General features: G+C 40.4%; 2 non-coding genes across 2 annotated transcripts; both read right to left on the bottom strand.

The window, feature by feature from the left end:
- Nucleotides 1-290: 290 nt before the first annotated feature.
- LOC112799420 (small nucleolar RNA R71) lies at nucleotides 291-398 on the bottom strand. Its single transcript, XR_003201002.1, has one exon. It is a non-coding gene; the product is annotated as a small nucleolar RNA R71 (small nucleolar RNA).
- Nucleotides 399-7104: 6706 nt separating this feature from the next.
- Nucleotides 7105-7208, bottom strand: LOC112799547 (small nucleolar RNA R71). Its single transcript, XR_003201121.1, has one exon. It is a non-coding gene; the product is annotated as a small nucleolar RNA R71 (small nucleolar RNA).
- Nucleotides 7209-10746: the final 3538 nt, after the last annotated feature.

Below are 10746 nucleotides of genomic sequence, written 5' to 3'. Positions count from 1 at the left end.
ACAACTTTGAGCTTAAGCTTCAATTAGTTTCTCTAATGCAACAGAATTGCAAGTTCCATGGACTTCCATTGGAAGATCCTCACCAGTTCTTAGCTGAATTCTTGCAGATCTGTGACACTGTCAAAACCAATGGGGTTGACCTTGAGGTCTACAGGCTTATGCTATTCCCTTTTGCTGTAAGAGACAGAGCTAGAATATTGTTGGACTCACAACCTAAAGAAAGCCTGAACTCTTGGGAAAAGCTAGTCAATGCCTTCTTGGCAAAGTTCTTTCCACCTCAAAAATTGAGTAAGCTTAGAGTGGAAGTCCAAATCTTCAGACAGAAGGAAGGTGAATCCCTCTATGAAGCTTGGGAAAGATACAAACAATTGATCAGAAAATGTCCCTCTGACATGCTTTCTGAATGGAGCATCATAGGTATCTTCTATGATGGTCTGTCTAAACTGTCCAAGATGTCATTGGATAGCTCTGCTGGAGGATCTCTTCATCTGAAGAAGACGCCTGCAGAAGCTCAAGAACTCATTGAAATGGTTGCAAATAACCAATTCATGTACACTTCTGATTGATACTCTGAATGCCATACTGGCTCAGAACAAAATATTGACTCAGCAAGTCAATATGATTTCTCAAAGTCTGTTTGGAATGCAAGCTGCACCAGGCAGTACTAAGGATGCTTCATCTAAGGAAGAAGCTTATGATCTTGAGAACCCTTTAATGGCAGAGGTGAATTACATGGGAGAACCTATGGAAACACCTATAATCCTTCATGGAGAAATCATCCAAATCTCTCATGGAAGGATCAACAGAGACCTCAACAAGGTTTCAACAACAATAATGGTGGAAGAAATAGGTTTAGCAACGGCAAGCCTTTTCCATCATCTTCTCAGCAACAGACAGATAATTCTAAGCAGAGCCACTCTGACTTAGCAACCATGGTCTCTGATCTAATCAAAACCACTCAAAGTTTCATGACTGAAACAAGATCCTCCATTAGAAACTTGGAGGCACAAGTGGGTCAGCTGAGTAAGAAATTTACTGAACTCCCTCCTAGTACTCTTCCAAGCAATACAGAAGAGAATCCAAAAGGAGAGTGTAAGGCCATCAACATGGCCAAACTTGGAGAGGAGAAAGAGGCAGTGAGCGCCACTGAGGAAGGCCTCAATGGACGTCCACTGGCCTCCAATGAGTTCCCTAATGAGGAACCATGGGAATCTGAGGCTCACACTGAGACCATAGAGATTCCATTGGATTTACTTCTGCCATTCATGAGCTCTGATGAGTATTCGTCCTCTGAAGAGGACGAAGATGTCACTGAAGAGCAAGTTGCTAAGTACCTTGGAGCAATCATGAAGCTAAATGACAAGTTATTTGGTAATGAGACTTGGGAGGATGAACCCCCTTTGCTCACCAAAGAACTGAATGACTTGACTAGGCAGAGACTACCTCAAAAGAGACAGGACCCTGGGAAGTTCTCAATACCTTGTACAATAGGCACCTTCAAGAAGGCTCTGTGTGACCTAGGGTCAAGCATAAACCTCATGCCTCTCTCTGTAATGGAGAAGCTAGGGATCTTTGAGGTACAAGCTGCAAGAATCTCACTAGGGATGGCAGACAATTCAAGAAAACAAGCTTATGGACTTATAGAGGATGTTCTGGTAAAAGTTGAAGACCATTACATCCCTGCTGAATTCATAGTCCTAGAGACTGGGAAGTGCATAGATGAATCCATCATCTTTGGTAGACCCTTCCTAGCCACAGCAAAGGCTGTGATTGATGTTGACAGAGGATAATTGATCATTCAAGTGAATGAAGAATCCTTTGTGTTTAAGGCTCAAGGATATCCCTCTGTAACCACGGAGAAGAAGCATGAAGAGCTTCTCTCAAAACAGAGTCAAACAGAGCCTCCACAGTCAAACTCTAAGTTTGGTGTTGGGAGGCCACAACCAAATTCTAAGTTTGGTGTTGAACCCACACATTCACACTCTAAGTTTGGTGTTGGGAGGTTCCAACATTGCTCTGAGTATCTGTGAGGCTCCATGAGAGCCCACTGTCAAGCTACTAACATTAAAGAAGCGCTTGTTGGGAGGCAACCTAATGTTATATTTATCTATATTTCCTTTGTTATTTAATGTTTTCTATAGGTTGATGATCATGGGAAGTCACAAAATCAATTGAAAAAGCAAAAACAGAATGAAAAATAGAAAGAAAAACAGCACACCTTGGAGGAAAACCTACTGGCGTTTAAACGCCAGTAAGGGCAGCAAATGGGCGTTTAACGCCCAGTCTGGCACCATTCTGGGCGTTTAACGCCAGAAAGGGGCACTAGAATGGTGTCAAACGCCAGGAAAGGGCAAGAAGCTGGCGTTAAATGCCAGAAATGGGCACCAACCCGGCGTTTAACACCAGAATGGGCATAAAGAGCAATTTTGCTCGCCACTTGGTGCAGGGATGAATTTTCCTTGACACCTCAGGATCTGTGGACCCCACAGGATCCCCACCTACCCCACCACTCTCTCTCTTCTTCACCCATTCACCAATCACCTCAACACCTCTTCCCCAAAAACCCCTCACCTATCAAATCCCATTATTCTCCTCACCACTCACATCCATCCTTCATAAAACCTCACCTACCTCACCATTCAAATTCAAACCACTTTCCCTCCCAACCCACCCTCACATGACCAAACCCTATCCCTCTCTCCACCCTTATATAAACCCTTCTTCACTCTTTCATTTTCACACAACCTAAACACTACTTCTCCCCATTGGCCAAACCACAAAGCCACCTCCATCTCCTCTATTTCTTCTTCTTCTACTCTCTTCTTTCTTCTTTTGCTCGAGGACGAGCAAACCTTCTAAGTTTGGTGTGGTAAAAGCATTGCTTTTCGTTTTTCCATAACCATTTATGGCATCTAAGGCCGGAGAAACCTCTAGAAAGAGGAAAGGGAAGGCAAAAGCTTCCACCTCCGAGTCATGGGAGATGGAGAGATTCATCTCAAGGGTGCATCAAGACCATTTCTATGAAGTTATGGCCAAGAAGAAGGTGATCCCCGAGGTCCCTTTAAAACTCAAAATGGGTCAACTTTGATCAAACGTTGGACCAAGTCCTCATAGACATTTGTGAAGAGGGCGCTCAATGGAAGAGAGATTCAAGAGGGAAGCCGGTTCAACTAAGAAGGCATGACCTCAAGCCCATCACCAAGAAAAGGGTGGAGCAAACAAGAGACCCTACTGATGAGCGGATAATTTATACGCTTTTTGGCATTGTTTTTAGGTAGTTTCTAGTAAGTTCAAGCTACTTTTAGGGATGTTTTCATTAATTTTTATGTTAAATTCACATTTCTGGACTTTACTATGAGTTTGTGTGTTTTTCTATGATTTCAGGTAAATTCTGGCTGAAATTGAGGGACTTGAGCAAAACTCTGAAAAAGGCTGACAAAAGGACTGCTGATGCTGTTGGAATCTGACCTCCCTGCACTCGGAATGAATTTTCTGGAGCTACAGAACTCCAATTGACGCGCTCTCAACGGCGTTGGAAAGTAGACATCCAGAGCTTTCCAGCAATATATAATAGTCCATACTTTATTCGGAAATTGACGACGTAACTTGGCGTTGAACGCCAAGTACATGCTGCTGTCTGGAGTTAAACGCCAGAAAAACGTCATGATCCGGAGTTGAACGCCCAAAACACGTCATAACTCGGAGTTCAACTCCAAGAAAAGCCTCAGCTCGTGGATAGATCAAGCTCAGCCCAAACATACACCAAGTGGGCCCCGGAAGTGAATTTATGCATCAAATACTTACTCATGTAAACCCTAGTAGCTAGTCTAGTATAAATAGGATAAGTTACTATTGTATTAGACATCTTTGGTCTCAGTTTTGTTTTATTCTTCATCTTAGGAGACTATTGATCACATTCAGGGGGCTGGCCATTCGGCCATGCCTGAACCTTTTACTTATGTATTTTCAACGGTGGAGTTTCTGCACACCATAGATTAAGGGTGTGGAGCTCTACTGTACCTCAAGTATTAATGCAATTCTATTTTCTTTTATTCAAATCTCTCTTATTCTTATTCCAAGATATTCATTCGTACCCAAGAACATGATGAATGTGATGATTATGTGACGCTCATCATCATTCTCACTTATGAACGCACGTGATTGACAACCACTTCCGTTCTACATGCAACAGAGCTTGAATGTGTATCTCTTAGATTCCCCAACAGAATCTTCGTGGTATAAGCTAGATAGATGGCGGCATTTATGAGGATCCGGAAAGTTTCACCTTGTCTGTGGTATTCCGAGTAGGATCCTGGGAATCCGAAAAGTCTAACCTTGTCTGTGGTATTCCGAGTAGGATTCCGGTAATGAATGACTGTGACGTGCTTCAGACTCGCAAGTGCTGGGCGTTAGTGACAGACGCAAAAGAATCAAGGGATTCTATTCCAGTAGGAGCGGGAACCAACCAGTGATTAGCCGTGCTGTGACAGAGCGCGTGAGCGTAGTTTTCACTGCGAGGATGGGATGTAGCCTTCGGCCAGTGTGATGCCTCCAGACGATTAGCCATGCGAGTGACAGCCGCAGAGGACCATTTTCCCGAGAGGATTCAAAGTAGCCATCGTCGAATGGTGAACCCCTATACACAGCTTGCCATGGAAAGGAGTAAGAAGGATTGAGTTGAAGCAGTAGGAAAGTAGGCGTCCGTGAGCCATACAGTATCTCCATATGCTTATCTGAAATTCCCACCAATGAATCTGCATAAGTATCCCTTTTATTATTTCTTTTTATTATTTGATTTTCTAAATTCCATAATTTTATCTGCCTAACTGAGATTCACAAGGTGACCATAGCTTGCTTCATACCAACAATCTCTGTGGGATCGACCCTTACTCGCGTAAGGTTTATTACTTGGACGACCCAGTACACTTGCTGGTTAGTTGAACGGAGTTGTGAATTCAACTGGTGCCACAATAATGATTTCATACAAGTACAAAAGAATATGGATCACAATTTCGTCCACCAAGTTTTTGGCGCCGTTGCCGGGGATTGTTCGAGTATGAACAACTGACGGTTCATCTTGTTGCTCAGATTAGGTAATTTTCTTTTCAAAAATCTTTTTCAAAATTTTTCTTTTCTTTTTTTTGTTTTTCTAATAATGTTTTTCGAAAAAAAAATTAATTAATAAAAATACAAAAAAATTAGAAAATCATAAAAATCAAAAATATTTTGTGTTTCTTGTTTGAGTCTTGTGTTAATTTTTAAGTTTGGTGTCAATTGCATGCTTTTGAAAATTTTCTTGCATTTTTTTTCGAAAATTCCATGCATTCATAGTGTTCTTCATGATCTTCAAGTTGTTCTTGACAAGTCCTCTTGTTTGATCTTGATGATTTCTTGTTTTGTGTTGTTTGTTGTTTTTCATGTGCACTTTTGCATTCATATTTTCCATGCATTAAAGATTTCTAAGTTTGGTGTCTTGCATGTTTTCTTTGCATAAAAAATTTTTCAAAATTATGTTCTTGATGTTCATCTTGATCTTCAAAGTGTTCTTGGTGTTCATCTTGACATTCATAGCATTCTTGCATGCATCTTGTGTCTAGATCCAAAATTTTCATGTTTTGGGTCATTTTTGTGTTTTTCATTAAAAATATTCAAAAATAAAAAAAATATCTTTTCCTTATTTCCCTCCAAATTTTCGAAATTTTGGGTTGACTTGGTCAAAAATTTTTAAAATTAGTTGTTTCTCACAAGTCAAGTCAAATTTCAATTTTTTTTAAAAAAAAATCTTATCTTTTCAAAATCTTTTTCAAAAATTATATCTTCTTCATTTTTTTTATTTTTCAAAAATTTCAAAAATCTTTTTTTAAAAATATTTTCAAAATCTTTTTCTTATCCTTATATCAAATTTTCGAAATTAGCTAACAATTAATGTGATTGGTCCAAAAAAATTTGAAGTTTGTTACTCTCTTGTTAAGAAAGGTTCAATCTTTAAATTCTAGAATCTTATCTTGTAGTTTCTTGTTAGTTAAGTCAATTTTAAGAATTAAATCTTTTTATCTTTTATCTTATCTTTTTCAAAAATTTTATCTTTTTCAAAATTTGATTTCAAAATATCTTATCTAACTTCTTATCTTCTTATCTTTTTCAAAATTTGATTTCAATATCTTTTTCAACTAACTTTTTGACTTTTTGTTTGTTTCTTATCTTTTTCAAAACCACTTAACTACTCTTCCCTCTCTAATTTTCGAAAATATCTCATCCCTTTTCAAAATTTCTTTTTAATTAATTAATTGTTTTAAATTTTAATTTTAATCTTATCTTATCTTTAATTTCGAAAATTACTAACCCCTTTTTTCAAAATTATTTTCGAATTTTTCCCTCTCTTTTCTTCTTCTATTTAATTATTTATTTACTAACACTTCTCTTCACCTCTCTTCATCTAAGAATCCGAACTTCTTATATCCCTTGTATTTGGATTCTTTTCCCCTTTCTTCTTCTACTAACATAAAGGAATCTCTATACTGTGACATAGAGGATTCCTCTTTCTTTTCTTGTTTTCTTCTCTTTCATATGAGCAGGAACAGGGAAAAAGGCACTCTTGTTGAAATTGATCCAGAACCTGAAAGGACTCTGAAGAGAAAACTAAAAGAAGCTAAATTACAACAATCCAGAAATAACCTTTCAGAAATTTTCGAACAAGAGAAGGAGATGGCAGCCAAAAATAATAATAATAATGCAAGGAGAATGCTTGGTGACTTCACCAAGCCAACGTCCAAGTTTGATGGAAGAAGCATCTCCATTCCTGCCATTGGAGCCAATAATTTTGAGCTGAAACCTCAGCTAGTTGCCTTAATGCAACAAAACTGCAAGTTTTATGGACTTCCATCTGAAGATCCTTATTAGTTCTTAACTGAGTTCTTGCAGATCTGTGAGACTGTAAAGACGAATGGAGTTGATCCTGAAGTCTACAGACTCATGCTTTTCCCTTTTGCTGTAAGAGACAAAGCTAGAATATGGTTGGATTCACAACCTAAGGATAGCCTGGACTCCTGGGATAAGCTGGTCACTGCCTTCTTGGATAAATTCTTTCCTCCTCAAAAGCTGAGCAAGCTGAGAGTGGATGTTCAAACCTTCAAACAAAAAGATGGTGAATCCCTCTATGAAGCTTGGGAAAGATACAAGCAGTTGACCAAAAGATGTCCATCTGACATGTTTTCAGAATGGACCCTATTAGATATATTCTATTATGGTCTCTCTGAATTTTCGAAAATGTCATTGGACCATTCTGCAGGTGGATCTATTCACCTGAAGAAAACGCCTGAAGAGGCTCAAGAACTCATTGACATGGTTGCAAACAACCAGTTCATGTATACCTCTGAGAGGAATTCCGTGAATAATGGGATACCTCAGAAGAAAGAAGTTCTTGAAATTGATGCTCTGAATGCCATATTGGCTCAGAACAAAGTGTTGACTCAACAGGTCAACATGATCTCTCAAAATCTGAATGGATTGCAACATGCATCCAACAGTACTAGAGTGACAGCTTCTGAAGAAGCTTATGATCCCGAGAACCCTGCCATGGCAGAGGTTAATTATATGGGTGAACCATATGGAAATACCTATAACCCATCATGGAGAAATCATCCAAATTTCTCCTGCAAGGATCAACAAAAGCCTCAACAAGGCTTTAACAATGGTGGACGCAATAGGCTAAGCAATAGCAAGCCATATCCATCATCTTCTCAGCAACAGATAGAGAATTCTGAACAAAACACTTCTAATTTAGCCAATATTGTCTCTGATCTGTCAAAGGCCACTTTCAGTTTCATGAATGAAACAAGATCCTCCATCAGAAATCTGGAGGCACAAGTGGGCCAACTGAGTAAGAAAGTCATTGAAACTCCTCCCAGTATTCTCCCAAGCAACACAGAAGAGAATCCAAAAGGAGAGTGCAAGGCCATTGATATACTCAACATGGCCGAATGCACAAGGGAGGAAGAGGACGAAAATCCTAGTGAGGAAGACCTCCTGGGACATCCCTCAAGCAAGAAGGAGTTTCCTATTAAGGATCCAAAGGAATCTGAGGCTCATACAGAGACCATAGAGATTCCATTAAATCTCCTTCTGCCATTCATGAGCTCTGAAGACTATTCATCCTCTGAAGAGGATGAAGATGTGACTGGAGAGCAAATTGCTCAATACTTAGAAGCTATCATGAAGCTGAATGCCAAGTTGTTTGGTAATGAGACTTGGGAAAGTGAACCTCCCTTGCTCATTAGTGAACTAGATACTTGGATTCAGAAAACTCTACCTCAAAAGAAACAAGATCCTGGCAAGTTCCTAATACCTTGTACCATAGGCACCATGAGCTTTGAAAAAGCTCTATGTGATCTAGGGTCAGGGATAAATCTTATGCCACTCTCTGTAATGGAGAAGCTAGGGATCATTGAGGTACAACCTGCCTTGTTCACATTACAATTGGCAGATAAGTCATTGAGACAAGCTTATGGAATAGTAGAGGTCGTGCTAGTAAAGGTTGAAGGCCTTTACATCCCTGCTGATTTCATAATCTTAGACACTAGGAAGGAAGAGGATGATTGCATCATCCTTGGAAGACCTTTCCTAGCCACAGCAGAAGCTGTGATAGATGTCAACAGAGGTGAGTTAGTCCTTCAATTGAATGGACTACTTGTGTTTAAGGCACATGGCCATCCCTCTGTGACAGAAGAGAGTAAGCATGAAGAGCTTCTCTCAGTTCAGAGTCAAGAAGAACCCACACAGTCAACTCTAAGTTTGGTGTTGTGAGGCCACAACCAAACTCTAAGTTTGGTGTTAAGACCCCATATCCAAACTCTAAGTTTGGTGTTGGACTACACTAACGTTGACCTGATCACCTTGTGGCTCCATGAGAGCCACTGTCAAGCTATTGACATTAAAGAAGCGCTTGTTGGGAGGCAACCCAATATTATCTATCTAATTTTTATTATATTGTTATTTTGTGTTTTATTAGGTACATGATCATGAGGAGTCACGAAAAAAATAAAAAATTAAAAACAGAGTCAAAAACAGAAGAAAAAATTTTTCACCCTGGAGGACGCACAGGCTGGCGTTCAACGCCAGTAAGATGCATCTGGCTGGCGTTCAACGCCAGAACAGAGCACCATTCTGGTGCTGAACACCAGAAACAAGCAACATTCTGGCGCTGAACGCCAGGAATGTGCCCAGAGAAGAAAAGCTGGCGCTGAACGCCAGCAACAAGCATGAAACTGGCGTTCAACGCCAGAAACATGCTTTACATGGGCGTTGAACGCCCAGAACGTGCACCAATGGGCGTTTAAACGCTAGTTTGGTGTGCAAAGGCATTTTACATGCCTATTTGGTGCAGGGATGGAATTCCTTGACACCTCAGGATCCTGTGGACCCACAGGATCACCTCAGGATCTGTGGACTCCACAGGATCCCCACCTACCATATTCCCACCTTACCTTTTAATCCTAATCACACTCTCCTAATCCTATTTCACTCTTCCCCATATCACACTTCCCAAAACCCTCACCAATCACCTCAATTCCTCTTCCCAATTACCCCTTCACCACTCACATCAATCCACTCTTCCCCATAAACCCCACCTACCTTCATAAATTCAAATCATTCCCCACCCTTCCCACCAATGGCCGACACCCCCTCCCCTCTCCTTAATACTTTCATTCTATTCTTTTCACACATAACCATCTTCTCCCCTTAGCGAACCTACCTCTCTCCCTCTCTACCATATTTTTTTCTTCTTCTTCTTCTCTTCTTTTCTTTCTTGCTCGAGGGCGAGCAAATTTTAAGTTTGGTGTGGTAAAAGCATAAGCTTTTGTTTTTCCATTACCATCAATGACACCTAAGTCGGAGCATCCTCTAAAAAAGGGAAAGGAAGACAAAGCTTCCACCTCCGAGTCATGGGAGATGGAAAGATTCATCTCCAAGAGCCATCAAGACCACTTCTATGATGTTGTGGCAAAGAAGAAGGTGATCCCCGAGGTCCCTTTCAAGCTCAAAAAGAATGAGTATCCGGAAATCCGACATGAATCCAAAAGAGGTTGGGAAGTCCTAACCAACCCCATGCAACAAGTCAGAATATTGATGGTTCAAGAGTTCTTGCCAATGCATGATCACTAGGAACCTGATCAAAGTATGAACCCAAATCCAAGAACTATCTCACAATGGTTCGGGAAAATACTTAGATTTTAGTCCGGAAAATGTGAGGTTGGTGTTTCACTTGCCCATGATGCAAGGAGATGAACGTCCCTACACTAGAAGGGTTAACTTTAACCAAAGGTTAGACCAAGTCCTTATGGACATATGTGTGGAAGGAGCTCAGTGGAGAATAGATTCCAAAGGCCAAGCCAGTTCAACTAAGAAGACTGGATCTCAAGCCTGTGGCTTAGAGGATGGTTGGAGTTCATTCAACGCTCCATCATTCCTACTAGAACCGATCTGAAGTCACTGTGGATCGGGCCATCATGATCCATAGCATCATGATTGGAGAGGAAGTAGAAGTTCATGAGTCATCTCCAATGAACTCTACAAAATAGCCGATAAGTCCTCCACCATGGCAAGGCTAGCTTTTCCTCACCTTATTTCCCATCTGTGTTACTCAGCTGGAGTTATCATAGAAGGAGATACCCCCATTGAAGAGGATAAGCCCATCACAAGAAAAGGATGGAGCAAGCAAGAGAGACCATGCACGGTTCTCAAGAAGTG

This window comes from Arachis hypogaea, chromosome 4, assembly GCF_003086295.3.
Source record: "Arachis hypogaea cultivar Tifrunner chromosome 4, arahy.Tifrunner.gnm2.J5K5, whole genome shotgun sequence".
Classification (NCBI taxonomy): Eukaryota; Viridiplantae; Streptophyta; class Magnoliopsida; order Fabales; family Fabaceae; genus Arachis; species Arachis hypogaea.
Note: the sequence above shows the minus strand (reverse complement) of the source record. Positions and strands in the feature narration are given on the sequence as shown.